General features: G+C 37.6%; 1 protein-coding gene across 1 annotated transcript in view; it reads left to right on the forward strand.

Moving 5' to 3' along the window:
* The window catches only part of MTFR1 (mitochondrial fission regulator 1), a 200,036-nt gene extending 182,401 nt beyond the window's left edge, over window positions 1-17,635 (forward strand). The window contains exon 10 of the transcript XR_014492324.1: window positions 17,586-17,635. The gene's annotated coding sequence lies outside the window, so the exon portion shown is untranslated. The remainder of the gene's footprint in view (window positions 1-17,585) is intronic.
* Window positions 17,636-20,152: the final 2,517 nt, after the last annotated feature.

Below are 20,152 nucleotides of genomic sequence, written 5' to 3' on the forward strand. Positions count from 1 at the left end.
TAATTACATTATGTTAAATAAGGCACAATGGTGTAGTGCAGAGGTGTCAAACTGCCGGCCCACGGGCTGGAGCATCACAACAAAACCGCACCCACCCCATTGCCGGCAATGGGGAAAAAGCTCTGATACATTGCACGATGTCACGTGATGTTGCAAGTTTGACACGTCTGGTGTAGTGTGATACATGAACAAAATCTGTATGTTGTTACTCTATAATGAATCACTATCCATTGCCAAAGATGTTATTCATAAACCCATATAAATAACTTAAGAGACTTAATATCTATTGCCTCTGAACCAAATAAAAAACCGTGATAGAAATTTCTTCACTATTTTCTCCCCCTGCTAAATCAACTTGATGGCAAAACATTTTGATGAGATTTGTATAATATGGAGTAACCAATGTTTGAATATAACCTTCTAATTAGAGGTGGGATTCAAATATGTGAACAACCAGTTCTCTGTTTGGATACTACTTCCGGAAGTCCATTCTGGGTCTGGGCAACAAAAAATTAACTACCAGTGTTGACCCGGAATTAGGGGACAGTATAGGAAATATCAATTGTGAATGTGCAGATGGCCCTACTGTCTTTGGGTTCTTGCAAAGTCTTGGATGCAGGGTCATGAAAGGCCAGCAAGGAAAACACCCAATGTCCTAGCCCGCCCAACAACATACAATATCTTTAGGGAAACATCCAAAAGGGAACATGTTTGTTACTTCTGCTCTCTTATCTACAGTATGCCAGACTTACTGGGTGAAATCTTTATCATATGCGTTTCAGCTTTGCTGGATGGGTTGCTTATGTAACCAGAAAGAATAAATACAAGGATTTCTTGTCTTTCGGGGCTGCTCTCATTTAGAGGAGCCCATCTTTTTGTTTAACTGAATAAAAACGTAAAGCTTGAAGGCAACGTCTGGTTTCCTGTATTTTTTTACCAGCGAAACCTCAGAACCTGCATATCACCGGTTCTGCCGAAGTGGTGCGAACTGGCTGAATCCCACCACTGCTTCTAATGGTTATTTTCTTCATTCTCCCAAGCTTCCTGCCCTTCCATTGTATTCCATAAGTACACACCATGCTGGAAGTATAGGAAGCCAAAGAAGCATCACAATGAAGGATTAATGTTCAACAAACAAAAACATTGAAGCACCTTACATCATTCTTCAACAATAAAGCTAAAAAAACACACCAAAAGAAATTTTAAAGAGCTTTCAAAGAGCCTAAGAACAAGGTAGATAGAAATCTTTTTCTGCAGAAAAAGAACACTACTTAAACTCGAGGACACATTTCAACACAGTAATAATTCTATGTATTTTATATTTCTAAGCAAATTGTGTAAATTTGAAAACTTCTTTGCATCAACAGATTTCATAGCTTTTTATCCAATCAGAACAATACTTCTGGAAAATAGCTTTCTCATGTTAATATCTATCAAACAATTCCTTATAATATCATTTACCCTCAGCCATACTTGACCAAACCATTAAATATTCCATCTTTAACAATAATTATAAGATACACACACACAACCACTAAAGGTAACATTTCAAACATGTTCTTTTTCAACCATTTACACATACTTAATTAATGGAAATTAAAGAGAAATTGAATTGCTTCATTAGCTCTATGGGAACAATTCTGCCCTTGTTAAAAGAAACCTGCTGGTTTAAAATGATTTGTTAATTGACTTGTCAGTCAGCTGTGAATTAATTTTTCATATCAGTTATAACAATGAACCTTTCTTTCTCTTCCTGCTCCAAAGGAGCATATAAAAGGACAGTTTTATAGCTTTCAGACAGGCATGAGAAATGTGGCTTAAAATCAGATTCGGAATTTCTTATGAACACTTGGTTAACATTTGGAATAGGTTTAAAAATAGGTTGCAAAGATAGATTTTCTTTTATAATATGTCTCAAGTTGTTAGCACAATGACTAAATTGACACATGGACTGTAGTTTATTTTCTTCAATATTAGAAGGCATAATTAGTTGAGCTCATCCCTAATGCTAAGAAGAATGGACTCATTCTCTGTCACCCTAGGTGGCAGGACCAGAATTAATAAACTGAAATTACAGGGATATATATTCAGATTAGACATGAGGAGAAATTTTCTTATAATAGGAATCCATCAACCAGTGAAGTAGGTTGCCTCATGAAGTGGTAAGTTCCTTTTTACTGCAGGGCTTCAGACAAGAAACTGGAAAGCCATGTGTTCAAAACACAGATCAGGGATTTGGACAATACTTACATTGTTTTCATATAGCACATTACTCTTTCAGTGTAGTTTGTTTCATTTTGTATATATTTTGTAAACTCAGCCACTGGAATCTGTGAACCATGACCAATAGCCTAGCCCAGAGGTAGGCAACCTCGGCTCTTTTATGACTCGTGGACTTCAACTCCCAGAATTCCTAAGCCAGCTGTGCTGGCTCAGGAATTCTGGGAGTTGAAGTCCACAAGTCATAAAAGAGCTGAGGTTGCCTACCTCTGGCCTAGCCTATGAGAACTCAACCAATTGTGGTTTGTTCAATAATTTGAATTTGAATTTGAATTTTATTGAATTTATATACCGCCCTTTCCCGTAGGACTCAGGGCGGTTTACAGGGTACTTAAAACATCATACAAAAATTAAAAACAATTTAAAAAGATTAAATTAAATCCCTGAAAAAATATAAAAAACCCCAATTAAAACTCTCAGCCTGGGCCAGAAAGCTCGAAGAGCCAGGTCTTCAGGTCCCGGCGAAACGAACGAAGGTCAGGGGCAGTCCTAAGCTCCACGGGCAGCTGGTTCCAAAGGGCAGGCACACCCACAGAGAAGGCCCTCCCCCTGGGTGTTATCCACCGGCAATCTTTTACCGGCGGCACCCTGAGAAGGCCCTCCCTGTGGAAGCGCACTGGACGAAGGGAACTTGATGCCGGCAGCAGGTGTTCCCTCAGATATCCCGGACCCAAGCCATTTAGGGCTTTATAGGTCATCACCAGCAACTTGAATCTCACCCAGAGGGCAACCAGAAGCCAATGCAGCTCGTGGAGTAGAGGTGTTACATGGGACTATCAGGAAACCCCCATCACAACTCGCGCGGCTGCATTCTGCACCAGCTGAAGCCCCCGAGTGGTCCTCAAGGGCAGCCCCATGTAGAGAGCGTTGCAGTAGTCTAAATGGGAGGTCACGAGCGCATGAGTGACTGTGCATAGGGCATCTCGGTCCAGGTAGGGTTGCAACTGGCGCACCAGGCGAACCTGGGCAAAAGCCCCCCTGGTCACGGCTCCTATGTGATCTTCAAAACTGAGCCGTGAATCCAGGAGGACACCCAAGTTGCGAGCCCTATCAATGGGGGGTAACACCTCACCCCCCATCGTTAAAGATGGAGTAGTCTGGTTAACCCGAGATGCCAGTATGCACAGGCATGGCATTGCATGATGTTAAGTTATAATGTGGATTTTGAACCATTAAAGAAAATTAAATTGGCCAAGTTACCCAATATGAATTAAATTCCTCATAGCAGAATAGGATTCTCTGGAGGTCTTTATCCAAAATGTTAAGAACTATTTGTACGGAACTCACTTTTCTGGACAAGAGGGTAAAGTCACCTTGTTATTGTTTGAGATCCTGAGCCTAATGAGTCTGTTTGTTCCTAGATAAATTTTGAAACAGAAGTTTTACTTGTGGGATTGAACTGATGATATTTTCCTTAAACATCTTATACTGAACATTAAAAATAGTCTATTATATCAAAAGATTATTTATTGCCTACAAGATAACTCCAAGAGATTAAGAAATACTGACCTTTCAGATTCTATTTGTTTTAGCTTAACATATATACCAAAACCAAGTTACATTATGTACTTCCCTTGCCAATACTTACTCCTAAGTAAACTCCAGGGAATCCAGTGAAAGTAATGACTCGGTACTCTGCTAGATATGTTCTGTGGAAGGCAAGCAGCATGATTCATCTCACTTAGAGAAGTTGGCATGTATCCACTCAAGTCCTGGCATTCCATCTTACTTTAATGCATTTCTTGTTATACTTAAAGAGTTTACTAAATCTGCTACAATTTGTAACAACTGAGAACCACTTTGTCCATTTATATTATTTTCTGCTTGACCACTGAACCAAATTGTCCAGCTTTCAAATGGTTTACTTACCATAAACTGAAATTCATCATCTTTCAGCAACATGAATACAATGTGAATCAACATAAATCAACAACATAAAAAAATACTGAAAACATTTTGTGAATTTGTGTGATACCCATTAAACTCTACAAAAGATGGCAACTTATCACATCATGTGTATATCAATTTGTGACTGATATTCCCGTCTTCTGATAAGCTTAACATATTCACCACTCGCATATCATACCGGTATTAGCAATACATGATAATATCCATCAAGCTATTTTAATTGTAAGCAAAATGAAGCTCAACTCTGAGTAACTTCATGGACATATCCATGTAGTAGTTTTTTGGAATTGATATGGATGTAATTAACCATTGCTTTCTTTCAGTATTTTTGTTTTACTCCGCAATATATTCTGAAGCCCTGTTATTTCCTTATGCTGTTCCATTCAAATAAAACTTCTCACAATTGACTCCAGTATTCTAGTACAGCATCTTCATTGTCATTTTTCAAATCTTGTACATAAATGTCCAATAATTACATGAGTATTGCAAAATTCTGAAAAAGTCCCAAGTATTGGTCAATTTCCAGATTAGGTAATTAAAGTGAAAAGCATGTCTCTGTAGAATTTCTCCTGCTGTTTTAATTAAGGAAGTTATATTTCACTTTGTTTCCTATTAAGTATGAAAGAGTGGAAGAAAAATGGAAGGAGCAGGTTAAGATTGCTGCAGTAGAGTGATTGTTGTGTTTCATCTCCGATTCTACTGTGTTTTGGCAAAATATGAGAAATAGTGCTCTTGTACCTGAAAGTTATGGGGATGAGATATCAGCAGGGAGAAATCATTCAAAAAATCTCCTGTACAAATAAGTGAATTTTTATTTTTGCTGTTTTGATTCATTAATCATAAACATTTTACTTAGATGCATTGAGGAATTCAATTTTATTTAATGTTACTCAGTAGAAAGTACTTTCGATAGTTTCAGAGCTCATCTTCAATAGGCACTGGTTTTCCATTGGAACCAAAAATAAAATTGTTCAAAGCCTTTCCTTTCCATAAAAGTGTATGCAGTTTACATCTTCCTTCAGTCCTTTAAACTTTCAAAACCAATTTTAAACTTGGTCTGCCAAATGTCAAGAAGTAGATACTACACGCCATACCTTGGGCATATTGCACTAGATAGGTTGTACTCCTGACATCACACTGCTTTATAAGAATGCACCCAGTGTGGCTTCCTCAAGTGAGTCACCACCATGATGCATTGGCCAGGATATTTATGGAGTCACTTTACTTAGGATCTATGATTAAAGAAATTGAGTTTTTCAACCTGAGAAGCTAAAATATGAAAATATTACCTATAACTAAATCTTATTTTCCCTTTCTTTTCTGTCTTTTCCCTTTTGTTTCCCTATATGTAATTAGAAATTCTATCATTTTATCAATGATTAAAAATAAGCAATCTTTAGAAAATAAATATAAAAATGAAATATATCCCAGGAACTGCAGCTGTCAACTGATCCATCATTATGACTTCTATCTTACCTTCACTGATACCTGCAGTCTAAATGGCTGCAACACAAGGGCTTGTCTATTATATGAATATCTTAGTAGGATTTCTGCGGCTGCAAAATGCACACACTTCATTTTAGAGTATTGCATTGTCAAAGTAAAGGTAAAGGTAAAGGTTCCCCCGCATATGCGTGCTAGTCGTTTCCAACTCTAGGGGCCGGTGCTCATCTCCATTTCAAAGCCAAAGAGCCAGCAGTTGTCTGAGGACGTCTCCGTGGTCATGTGGCCGGCATGACTAGACGCCAAAGGCGCACGGAATGCTGTTACCTTCCCACTGTAGTGGTCCATATTTTTCTACTTGCATTTTTACGTGCTTTCGAACTGCTAGGTTGGCAGAAGCTGGGATGAGTAACAGGCGCTCACTCTGTTACGCTGCACTCGGGATTCAACCCGCCAAACTGCCGACCTTCTGATCGACAAGCTCAGCGTCCTAACCCACTGAGCCACCGCGTCCCCTATTGTCAAAGTAGGAAAGATTAAATGCTACCACTGCATTGAATCACAATATTGTTTGATTGCTTCACATATATATGAACACAACCACTGTGGTTGGCAACACATAGTTAAAGATTTAGCAACGTCTGTGAATCTAATAAAAAAAAATCACTTGCCAGAACTCATGAATCATATTTTCACCTCAACTAAATAATATAACTCACTTGCAATTGTCCTAGATAGCTTGTTATTCTGTAAAAGTTTTGTCATTAATTTATTGAATAAAAACATTGCACTTCTATGCTGAAGTAAGCAAATTTTGAGTATTTGGCTTTACCGTGCAATTAATGAGCCCACGTTAAACAACATTAATATCATTAATATCTATCTAGATGGCTGCCAAGAGTTGACAATGACTTGGTGGCACATAATTGGTCAATCAACTGTCATTGTCAATCAGTGAAATCCTGTCTGAAAGTCCCTAATATTGACTATTTCTATTGGTCAATGAGTGAGTCCACCTTGGTGAACCTGCTTGACTTCCCTGTGCTCAGCTTTAATTTGTTCTTGTTTAGTGGTCAATAGTTTGGAGCTGGGGAAAGTTGCCTTGCCTTCCCTCAGTCAAGGGAAGAACCAGAGAAACAACCAAAAGTGCTTTTCCAAAAGAAAACTGGACTTTCCTGAACTGAACTGAAGAAGCTTCTTGGATGAGAAGCTGAAACATTTTCAAAGAAAAAAAACAAGGAAGTCCAATTGCCTTTTGGAAAAGCACCTTTGGGACAGTCCTGACCTAGATGATTGAGAATCTCCATAAACAACCAAAGGAAAGTTTAGAGTGAATGGAAGAAGGAAAGAAGCCTGGAAAGAAGGAAGTGGGACATGTGCCTCTAGCACGAAGAAAGATGTCACATCAAAGCTACATCTTTGGGTTGGGACCAGTCAATCAGGTTGGTCATTTCAGTTCGTTTTAAGTAATTAATAATATACACTGTGTGGCAATTCCTACCCTCCACCTACACACATATACACACACTTTATTTATACTTTGTTCCATCTTATAAACAGTCTCCTACCAGAGACTTGAGTTATACCCAGTGCTTTTTTTGTAAATGAAAAAGGTGCCGGAACTCACACATGTCATACAACCCACCTTGCCTATCCTATAAGGTTCCATCTAAAAGAGGTGCCGGAACTCCGTTCTGAGCGTTCTATGAGAAAAAAAGCCCTGGTTATACCTACACTGACATCCTTCAGAAAGGCCTTGAATATACCTCAGGGCATTTGGAACTGGTTGGGTGATTAGTTGGTTTTAAATCAGTGCTTTGGATGGAATTTATGATTTTATAGCATTATTTTGTTGTTGCTTTATTATTCTAATTGTATATGATTGTTTGATAAACAACCGGGAGTCAGTTGAACCCAGCAGCGTAAACTTTTAATAAATAACTATATACATAGATACATCCACCAAATCTGTCTAACCAGGAAAAAGGTATTCAGATCATAGTGGATAGTCCACTCATGAACATGTCAATTCATTATGTGGTAGCTGTAAAAAAAAGCAAATGCAATGCCTCAGATCATTAGGAAAAGGACTGAAAATAAACTGCCAACACTGTAATCCTTATTAAGGAGCGTGGTAGCTCACATAGTTAGGACGTTGGGCTGATGATTGGCAGGCTTGCATTTGGGACCCAGTTACTGCTGCAGGATGGGGTGAATCCCCATCATTCACTCCAACTCCTGCTGACCCAGCAATTTGAAAGCAGGCAAATGTAAGTAGACAGATGGATACCATTTTAGTGGGCAGCTCAAAGGGAACATGAAAGGAGCTCCCAAGTGGGCGTCCCTGGGCAACTGTGATGTCACTGGCTAATCCTTTCAACCTGGAAGCACTTTGGCGCTCCCAACGTGACCATAGTAGTATCCAATTAGGGAAACCATTTGTGGAGAAGTTTGAACACCTCTAAAACTAAAATAGATTTTAAAAAATGATATTCTTTCACTTGGGAGAAAAGGCATGATATAATTGTGTGATTACATTACTTTAAAGGGAACTCGACAAATTCAGGAAGGATAGTTCTATTAAAAACTATTAGTCTTACATTATTTTCAGGTAGTGACACAGCATGCTTCAATACAGTACCAGTTGCAGGAGAACTGTGGTAAAAAAAGATTATGCCTTCCCCTCCTCCTCAGAAGGACCATACAACATCCAATAGGTCCTGTGGAAAAGAAAATGCAGAGACAAAATGAACCTTGCCTTAATCCATCAAAGTTATACTTAAAACAAACTAGTCTAGACCCTGATGTTAAACATGGATTTGGGCAAACTCTGGGAGATAGTGGAGAATAGGAGGGCCTGGCAAGCTATGATCCATGGGGTCACAAAGAGTCAGACATGATTTAGTGAGAACAAGAACAAAATAGTTGAAGTCTAAAGACTTTTCTTGAAGCAAAGTGGCATTATATGGATAGGTTGCTGAGTTCAATAAAAAAGGCAAGCAACAGAAATACATAAATAATAATTTAGAGTAGCTTCCTAGCGAGAGAAGCTTTTAGAGTTAACTAGATAATGAAGCACTGGCTCTGCATCCTTATTGTTAGCAAATACTTTATGCTTAATGCTTTATCATAGCTTGTAGACGTAGAATGACTTTTTAACATTTTACTCTGTACCAAAATATTTCAGTGTTGTGAAGTGATTTGCTCAAGAATAATCAAAATATTGGGTCGCACAGTTGACTATGGATAAAAGTATAGAAGCTCTACACTAGAGGAATGACATCACTGGATGCAACTCAGATTCAAAACTCAAAACTAGGCGCAATCCTTGGCTGCTACTTAATGGAGATTATTACATCTGTAAGTCTTTCCTACTCTCTCCATATCTGCAGAACAAACTATTAAGTAAACTACAACTATAAATACATGAAGAAATGTTCATCCAACAAAATTTCCTAATAGAAATATATCCATAGTTAACTCATGATATATAACTGTGTATCTGTATTACAAATACAGGAAAAACTCTAATATATGAAATTGCATTTTAGGTTCTATAAAACGAAGCATTGACATGTTAAGATATTTTAAACAATCCTTCTGAAATATAGGTAGTCCTTGATTAAGAACCAGAACTTGGACTGGAATTCTGATTGTAAGCAATAAGGTTGTTAATTAAGTCATCACATGACCAGACCTGATTTTATAACCATTTTATGGTGGATGTTAAGCAATTCATAAGGTTGTTAAGTGAATCAAACAGTAGTTAAGTGAATCTGACTTCTTTGTTGGAAGCCAGCTGGGAAGATAATTATGATCATGTGACTGCAAGACGCTGTAACAGTCACAAATGTGTACTGGTTGCCAAGTACTTGAGTTGTAATCACATGACTGTGAAGGTAGTGTGACAGTTGTGTTATTGAGGTTGGGTCATGTCACTTTTTCTGAGACCGCTGTAACTTTGAGCCATTGTTAAATGAATGGCTGTAGATTCAGGACTACATGTAAGTGGAATTTATTTTCAGTCACTATTAACTTGTTACATTTAAGTTTGTGTACTCTAAACATTATTATGCCTGAATTCAGTGAATTTGCTCTGCTTTAGAGATACAGTAGGGCAGTTACTGTCAAACATATTTTGGGGCTAACGTGAAAACCTGATTTAAATTTTTTCACTTGTTCTAAATATAGCAGATAGACTAAATGGGTCATCTCTATAGAATATATCTCACCAATTCTACAACCATTTTATTTATTACCAGTGTCCAGTGGAGTACAATACAAAAGGATAGGTTTAAGACCCACATGGCACACAACACAACCATGTAAAAACTTGTATAATATATATGATCTTTTCCCTATAATGGTCTGGTCATTCTCCAAAGCCTTTCTATCTTTTCCTTCTGAAATTAGGTTAGTGAGAACAGAAGGGTTTTTTTCTGTTATGATGAATAGAATGGTATTCTTATGAAGGTGGGCTTGGTATCACATCTCCATTATTTGATCTATACTGCCTACTTTCACATATTGTTGTATTTTATATTCATTTTGTCATTGAATATTCTAAGTATTAACTTTTTAGTTTAATCTTTGAATAGGAGTCTGCCTGGGACTCATAAATCTAAGATATAATATTTAGTACTACACATAAATATATGAATAGAACAACAAATATTTTGAGATGCATAAGTATAAAATTATACAGAGATAAAAACTACAATAAAAAGGTCTAGATATAATTATTTCAGAAAGTTCTAAGCTTAAAGTATTTGCCAAGACGTTAGCTCCACCCCATGACCTTTCAAGAGAGAACTATTAGTCAACTGATGTCATTAACTAAACCTCATTATGTTTTTGGATGACACCAAAAATCTAATCGATCAGCTTTATTAAGCTAGCATCCATCATCTTAAAGACAAAAGGCAGCCTTCAGAAAGAAAAATCATCTATTCTAATCTAAGAAGCACTTTTTAAGTCAGAAGTGATGGTTTCCTACATTTTAATTCCTTTGCCCACTCAAAGCTGCTCTCAGCTGCACCACTATGGAGCAGAATACTTTTAATACTTAGAAATGTTTGGATGTAAAAAGACTTGGCAGTATTCCAGGGATTTGAGATTTTGTTTGCACGTCTACAGACCCAACCAATGAAAGAATTAGCTGTCTCAAATTTGATAAGACTTCCTCTCATATTCAGAAGGACAATTCTCAATTTTGAGGGGTCCTTGGTGCTCTCTAGGGACACGGTGGCTCAGTGGGTTAGGACGCTGAGCTTGTCGATCAGAAGGTCGGCAGTTTGGCGGGTCGAATCCCGAGTGCCACGTAGCAGAGTGAGCGCCTGTTACTCGTCCCAGCTTCTGCCAACCTAGCAGTTCAAAAGCACGTAAAAAGGCAAGTAGAAAAATAGGGACCACTCCGGTGGGAAGGTAACAGTGTTCCGTGCACCTTTGGCATCTAGTCATGCCGGCCACATGACCACGGAGACGTCCTCGGACAAGTGCTGGCTCTTCGGCTTTGAAACGGAGATGAGCACCGGCTCCTAGAGTCGGAAACGACTAGCATGCATGTGCGGGGGAACCTTTACCTTTACCTTATGGTGCTCTCTGAGCTTGGTTGTTTCTGTACTTTAAATAACCCTAATTCTGAAATAACTTTGCAGATGCAGAGCTTGTAGATAAAAAGGATTCACAAGATTGGTCCCAATAAATGCAGTTGGAGGACCTTTCTTATTACAAGGTTTACAATCAATTCTTGCATTTCATCATCTGGGACAGGAGACCATGATAAAGCATAACTAAATCCATGGGATAATATATTAAGCTGCTTTTCTAAACTAGTAATGTGAAGAAAGAAGATTACAATCTATTGATAGAACTCTAGGTAATTTGAAGTAATTGCTAGCAGTTAACAAGAGCAGTTAAAATAATGACATTTTTCTACAAAAATAAGGCTGTCAGAATAATGAATATATAATATATCAAAATATAATATTGAAATAAAGGATATTTGGAATATCCAGAGAACTTTTGGGTTCAAGGACAGTGAGATCAGTTCAGTTCAAGCAGCTTATATGTATAGAACATGCAGTGAGAAACTTTCCATTGCTTCATTCTAAATGTTTTGTCTTTTGCAACAGCTTATGTATGCATGTATCAATGCATGCATGTATGTATTGTGCATGTCTTTGTATGTTGGTGCATATGTGTATATAACAACCCTGAATCTGCATACTCTTTCTTTCCAAGGAGGAACAGTCCTTAGTGCAAAACATTACAATTTTAATTGTATGGGAGGAAATAAAATGGCATTTTCAAAGATGTACTAATTAATATCAAGCAAAGTATGACATCAAGATGGAGACAGGGAGGAAGTCAGGTGTGACCAATTTTCCTTCCATTTTTTTTAAAAAAGCGTTTTATTCAACACTGTAAAAATACTGTAAAAACACAGAAGAGGAGTAAAATGTAGAAAACCAAAAAAAGGGTATGACATAAGAAAATATAAAACTGTTTTATATCTGCACTTTTTGCTCTTTTGTGTATTTTGCTTAGTTTGTATTAATTTTTATCACTATATTTTTTATACTTCAATAAAAATTATTACTTAAAAACATTGTTAACTTTTTTGTTAAAGTACACAAATGCATGTACTTGCTCTTGATTTTTGTCATGAATGTACAACTTTCAATGGTTTGCTTCATTTTCCTTCTCCAACAGATCTTTATCTTCGATACATTAATGTTCAGATCCATACTCCTTGCTGCACCATACAATTTATCTAACATGTATTGCAAATTATTCCAGTTCCATCAGCAACAGAGTATTATCCCAAGGGTGGTTTTCCCAAAAGGCAACTGGATTTTCTTGTTTTATTCTTTGAAAAGATTTTGCTTCTCATCCAAGAAGCTTCTTCAGTTCAGAACTGTAAGTTTCTTGGATGAGAAGTGAAATATTTTCAATAAAAAACCCCCAAAGAGATTCCAGTTGCCTTTTGAAAAAAACACTTTTGGGACAACCACAACCTGGATGATTGAGAAACACCATAGACCACAGGGCATTATCTGCATACAAACATTCATAAACATTCATGTCCCAAACAAACACTTCTAATGTCACCAAACAGATATCTAAATACATCAATCAATCAAAGAAATTACCTTACTTTATTCCATCCCCAGTAGTGAAACATTTGCTAAATATTCCATTTAACTCATGTTTAAATTCCACCATTTATCATCCTTAGCACATTCTGCAACCCTCTTTCAACTCCATGCTTGCAAAAGGATGCCTCTGTTCAGTCCTACTCATTTAATCATACACTTTCTTTAAATCAGCAAACTTACAATAAATTTTATATCAAAAATGATCGGGGGGGAGTGCAGACCTTTGCTCCTGCAAGGCTGAGAGGCTTCACTATTGCTCCGTGAAGGAAGACAGAGTTCCCTGATCCACAGAGAATCCTCACTCTAAGGTCCCAATGGAAACATCATAGCCATCCTTAAGAGGGACTCAGTAAAGACAAGAGCCTGGTGGGGAAGAAAGAGAACAAGCACAAAAATGACTCATTTGGGTTTTAAAAGTCTGGCAATAAGGTATGCTCTGATGTTGTCAAGGCAAAAGCCATTCAGTCAAAGTTCAAATGCAAAAATGGGAAAGAAGGAAGGAAGGAAAGAAGGAGATAGTTGCCAATTAGTTTCCCAGTCATGCTTAACAAACTAAACCCTCATAGTTTTGTATTCAATCTTAATACTTTTTCCAGGTAATACCTTTTCCATTATTCCAATCATCATACACAGATGAAATCTTCCCATACAACATCAACCGTTCAATCAATACTTCAAATCAATATTTTAACATTTTTTCAGTTACACATTCCATTCCTACAACTCACATTCCTGAGCTGTGGTGGTGCAGTGGTTAGAATGCAGTACTGCAGGCTAACTCACTACTCACTCCAGGAATTCGATTCTGAATGGCTCAAGGTTGATTCAGCCTTCCATTCCATTTCACCAGGTCGGTAAAATGAGGACCCAGATTGTTGGGGGCAATATGCTGACTCTGTAAACCGCTTAGAAGCAGTATATAAGTTTAAGTCCTATTGATATTTATTGTTTTTCCTATAAAGTGATTTAAAGCACTATGGAGTGGTATATACAGTAGGTCTAAGTGCTATTGCTATCCTCAGAGAATTTATTAATTCTTTTAATAATATTTTATATAAACTCAAATTTGTAACCTTTGACATATTACCATCTTTCCTACAATATTCAAATCTCTAAAGTATTCCTAACTTTTCCACGCTTCAGTTTCACTCCAAATACACTTTGAATTTATCCCCTGCTGGAGGCCCCTTGTTGGTCCTCTTCATCCACTTCTAAAAGGATGAAAAAGGCTAAATAATCATCTCACTAGCAGAGATGAAATGATAGAAGGTGTTCAAACCACAGGAACCTTGGGGGGAAGATCTTGGAAAAGATAATCAAGCAACAAATCAATGAACCCCTAGAGGCAAACAAAGTCATTACCAAAAGCCAACATGGGTTTGTCAAAAACAGATCATGCCAGACAAATCTTATTGCATTCTTTGACCAGGTGACAAAATTAGTGGACCAGAAGAATGCTGTGGATATAATTTATTTGGACTCCAGTAAAGCATTTGATAAAGTAGACCACAACCTACTCCTTGATAAGATAGAAAAATGTGGGTTAGACAGCATCACCACCAGATGGATTTGTAGCTGTACTCAGCGTGTGGTCCTCAATAGAACTACATCTACATGGAGGAAAGTGTGTAGTGGGATGCCCCAGGGCTCTGTTCTGGGCCAAATGCTCTTCAACATCTTCATCAATGATTTGGATGAGGAGATAGATGGGGAACTCATCATATTTGCAGACGACACCAAGCTGGTAGGAATAGCCAACACTCCAGAAGATAGGCTTAAGATACAGAAGGATATTTACAGACTTGAACATTGGGCACTATCTAACAAAATGAAATTCAATGGTGAAAAAAGTAAAGTTCTATATTTAGGCAAGAAAAACTAAATGCACAGGTATAGTATAGGTGGTACCTTTATCAATAGTAGAAACTGTGAGGGGAATCTTGGGGTCCTAGTGAATAATCACTTAAATATAAGCCAGCAGTGTGCTGCAGCTGCCAAAAAACAACAACACAGTGATAGGCTGTATTAACAGAGGGATAGAATTAAGATCACGTGAAGTGTTAATGGCACTTTACAATGCTATTGGTAAGGCCACACTTGGAATACTGCATCCAGTTTTGGCACCACGATGTAAAAAAGATGCTGAGACTCTAGAAAGAGTACAGAGAAGAGCAACAAAGATGATCAGGGGACTGGAGGCTAAAACATATAAGGAACAGTTGTTTGAATTGGGTATGTTTAGTTTAATGAAGAGAAGGACGAGGGGTGACATGATAGCAGTGTTCCAGTATATCAGGGGCTGCCACAAAGAAGAGAGAGTCAGGCTATTCTCCAAAGCGCCTGAAGGCAGGACAAGAAGCAACAGATGGAAACTAACCAAAGAGAGAAGCAACAACCTAGGACTAAGGAGAAATATTCTGACAGAAAATTAATCAGTGGAACAACCTGCCTCCAGAAGCTGTGAACGCTCCAACACTGGAAGTTTTTAAGAAGAGACTGGACAGCCATTTAACTGAAATGGTATATGGTTTCCTGCTTGAGCAGGGGGTTGGACTTGATGACCTCCAAGATCCCTTCCAACTTTTTAAATTTTTATTATTATTGTTGTTGTTGTTGAAAAAAAAATCTATTGAACTCACTCTTTTCTTTGTCGCTTTTATTCTTAACCATTTCTTTCTCTCTTTGACAGCATTCTCTGCAGCTATCATTTTCTTTCTACACTATCTTTCTCCCAACATTCCTTACAGCAATCATTTTAGAATGCATCATTCTCATCCATAACCTCTTTCACATCATCATTCCACCGAGTATCCTTTTTCACTCCTCCCATTACTATAACTCCATGCAGTTCAACAGGCCTTTAATACATAATTCTTTTCACAACCTTTTTATTTCCACTTTCCTTGAATCATATACCATTGTCCATATCTCATTAACTCAAAGATATATGCACTGCTCAAAGATATATACAGTGCACTATGCAACACTCAATACATTAATATTCTAAAGCTATACATCATTATATCTAATAGATCTCAAGTTCTGTTGTTGTCATGGCCGTGTCATATTCCATTTGTGGGGAGGGAGATAAATGGAGGAAGAAACACTATTGGCAATAGAGTTTATTCAAAGAGATCTTCCTACAAATGTAAATTGTACCTTACTTTATTTTCTTAATTTTGATTGCCGGCCCACCTTGGGGCTAAGATTATACTGCCCCAGTTGAATCAAAATGTCCTGTAAGTGAATTTAAAAGTTTTCCAGGTTAAATAAGGGCAGCTCATGATAAGAGCAGCAACTATTGCTCGCTAGTTTCCAAATTTTCTTGATATCTTTAGTTCTGAAGGCTAAACTGATACATAAGAAACCCTGGTCAGTTTAATTTTCACCTTCAAAAAGGAATGTATAAAGTTTTGATTTTTATTTTGAAGAGAAAGCAAATATGCCATAAAACAATATTTAATCTTCATAGCAGATTGTTTAAGGGGTTTTTTATATCTACACTTTTAATCTTTCAATAGGTGATTATTGCTGTTGGAACTAAGTGTGCTAACCATCTGTTCTATGTTGCGTGCATGCTTTTAGTTTAAGAGAATAGTCGTAATCATGTGGGGATGCAGCCCTGAAAGTGACTCATATGGTTTCTAGCCCAGCAGGCAATCTGTATGTAGATTACCCTCACTGCAATTCAAAGTATGGTGTAAGAACAAAAGGCTAGGAAAAAGTCACCTATATAAATTTAGACTGAAGTTCAGTTTTAAAAAAATATAAATCGCAGGTGTAAGATATTTTAACATGAATAAATACCCCTGTGTGTCAATTATGGACTTTAGTTCATTTATGAAAGTTATTTTCTTATTTTTAGCATGGAAACATTAGCAATTATTGCTAAATTAAATCTAAGAAGTGTTTACATACTCTGAAAACAGATGTTTTTGATGCCAAATAGATGAGAAATATGTGCCTTTTAAACGTAGATAAACTTTAAGTCTTGAATTTATGGCCCTATGAAATAAGTGAAATATTATGAAATAATATTTTTTAATAATAAAGGGCTTTAACTTTAAGGCTGTAGCTAGTCACAATTGAAGGGGACAATTTTGGGAAACAATATATTATTATTTAATAACCAAGAAAAAATGTACAAGGACGAACAGCACCAAATATCTAAGTTCATTAAAGGCTCAAGGCAGAGGTCATATATAAAAAATGTTTGAGCTTATTTGCACATACTGAATTGCTAACATAGTCTATGGGTAACAAAAGTCAAACTTGTATATAAGCAAGGTACAAAAAGTATGCAAAACATAGCTTCTGCAACTTTTTAAAATCCTTTTACCACAATGGCTATAGAGCTGTCTATACATCTTATGTGTAACAAAATAATGTTTCTGTGTGAGCATAAGTTGATTGCTATTCTTCTTTCAAGTTGTGTCACTGTGTATGTATGCCCTGGGGGGAGGGGCATACCACTCTGTATTAGGTGACCAGCAGGCAGAAGAGAAAGGTTTAAAATTCCAATCTCCTAGCTCAGGGCTTTTCAACTTTTTCACCCATTGTACCACTTTTAGCATATGGCAACATCCGAGTACCACCAGTTGCTTAGCAAGGTGTCAAAAACTTGATGACCAAAAAAAAAAGGAAAAAAGTGATGAAGTACAGGTAGTCCTCAACTTACAACAGTTTGCTTAGTGACTGTTCTAAGTTACAATGGCACTAAAAAAGTGCCCCACAAGCCACAACTGAGTAAGACACCTGCCTGTCCGCCCGGCGGCGATCTTCCTCCTGTCCAAGGTTTTCATTGTTGTGAGCATTTCTGTTGAGGATTGGCAGTGGGGGTGGGGAGTGTTTGGTTTTTATTCCCCCGCCCCTCTGCTGGGTGGTTGCAGCAGGTTTTGGTCACTTCACATGACCCTGGGACACTGTGACCATCTTAAATATGAATCAGTTGCCAAGCATCTGAATGTAAATCACAAGACCCTGGAGATGCTGCAACATTCCAGCTGATTGGCGCTTCTTCTGGGCTCAGAAGTGCCAGGATAAGCGCCGAGCTCCAGCTGGAACCTGGCGCTGATCCTGGCACTTCCGCTGAGCCCTGACAGCCCTGCAGCTCCAGCCGTCTCTCACTCAGGCTTATGCGGTGCTGCCGCTGGTTCAGCTCATTCCCCTTCCCCGCTACCACTTTTCTAGGATGGTTGCGTACCACCTGCCAGGTGCCAATGTACCACAGGTGGTACCCGTACCAATGGTTGAGAAGCCCTGTCCTAGCTGGATCCAGTCCATTTTCAAACTCCATCTTTCTTTTGCAAACTTTGGCCCCCATACCAAATTTGGTCCCATTCTGTTCTGTTTTCAGGAGATTATTCTATTGGCAGACAGATGGATAGAGGCCCAAGCTCTTTTGCACAACTTCTTTTCAACACTGTGGTCAGTTATAAAGTATAGAAAAAGTGCTACATCTTTTGTTGAAGACTGGCTTTGATAAGCATGTTTCTGAATGTTAAAGCATTGGTTACTCTAAAGAAAAAAATAATCAAATCAGTGACCTTTTACTTTAAAAGGACTACTATGTCTGTTAATGGTTAAAAGAGATTTGCTTTATTTGACCTTCCTACTTAGTTAGTTTGGAGCTAAAGACTTTACTTTTGGGCATAAATACTTTCAACAGTTATTTTGAAAAACTTTAAATGTTTGATTTCCAGTTGTTATGGCCAAGGCTCAGGTTTAGACTTTTACTACTATGGGTAGTAGTATTGTGCATTGAATAGGGATAATACAGTAAAAAAAACCTAAATATGTTACTTATGGTATGATAGTTAAATGGACTAAACATAACACAAAATTAACAGAAAGAAAGGATTCATATAATAAATGTAGCTAGCTACAGAAAATTAATTCAGTTATTCAGCTTATTATTAATGGACAAGTAACCTGATTTATCACATATATAATGCAGACTAGGCATCTCTGTTAGTCCAAAGAAAAATAGGTAACATTTATTTGCAAACCTTGTAATCTGCCAGTCCAACTGTTCTGGTTCATCAAAGTGCTAGACACTTCAATTATTCTTCTGCAGACCACTTTGGCTCCAAGCAGTAAGACATTAATGCCAATTGCCAGTTTATAAATTGCAACTTGTAAGATCAAGCTCTGAAATAACAACTCACATACAGATATTGATTCTCCTTCCTCTTACAATTCAACCACGTACATATACCAATCCAGTTTACCTTATACAAAATGATCAGAGGCTCAAATTATTATTCAGATCTCCAACAATCAGATTCGCCTGAAAAACATATTCACCCTTTTCTTCCTACCTCTTTTCTGACTAATAACTCTGCCTTTGCATAGCAAAAGCAACCACTTTATAAAAGATGCCTATGCAGCAGAATCTTTTAACCTGAGCCTTGGTGGAGCAGTGGGCTAATGCCTCCTTAAGAAACACCAGCTGCCTGCAATTAGTGCAGGTTCGCATCCCACCAGGCTCAAGGTTGACTCAGCCTTCCATCCTTCCGAGGTAGGTAAAATGAGGAGCCAGATTGTTGGGGGCAATTAAGCTGACTTTGTAATAATGCCGCTTGGGGTGTGTGTGAAAGCCCTAATAAGCAGGCATATACATAGAATGAAGGCTACTGCTAAGCTTGTAAGCCGCCCTGAGTCTTCGGAGAAGGGCGGGATATAAATGGAATTAAAATTTATATATATATATATATATATATATATATATATATATATATATATGTATGTATGTATGTATGTATGTATGTATGTATGTATGTATGTATTGCATAACAAAATTGGACTCTAAAAAAAGAAAAAAGATTGTGTAACATGTTAGTATCACTGGAATGCTCTCCAGAAAAACTTCATTTTTAACGAACTTTTTAAGGCCATCAAGGAAATGGACAGCCCAATCTCTACATGGGAAACCTCCCATAGCATCAGCACTGCCACTGAGTAGTGGTGCCTTCCAGCTTTGGCTCCCTCCCTTCCCGGAAATGTGGAACTACAAAGAATGTGTGTCTCAAAGATCTAGTACAGTGGTAGGCAACCTTGGCTCTTTTATGACTCGTGGACTTCAATTCCTAGAATTCCTGAGCCAGCCATGCTCAGGAAAAAAAATTGGAAAAAGCAATTCTGCAGATAGTCAATTACCAAACTGTAACTGGATTTATGGATAAAAACAGAAGCTTAAATTGAACTTGGAACTGAATTGGAAACTAGAGCAAGGTCCACACTATTGGCATTACATGCCTTTAGTCTTCAGTGCCAATTAACATAAGATCACTGACTTCTGACCTAATTGTAATGTCTGAACAGCATTTAAAAGGACTGTCATGTAAATCTGGGTGGGAGTA

Source organism: Vipera ursinii, assembly GCF_947247035.1.
Source record: "Vipera ursinii genome assembly, chromosome: 3".
Taxonomy (NCBI): Eukaryota; Metazoa; Chordata; class Lepidosauria; order Squamata; family Viperidae; genus Vipera; species Vipera ursinii.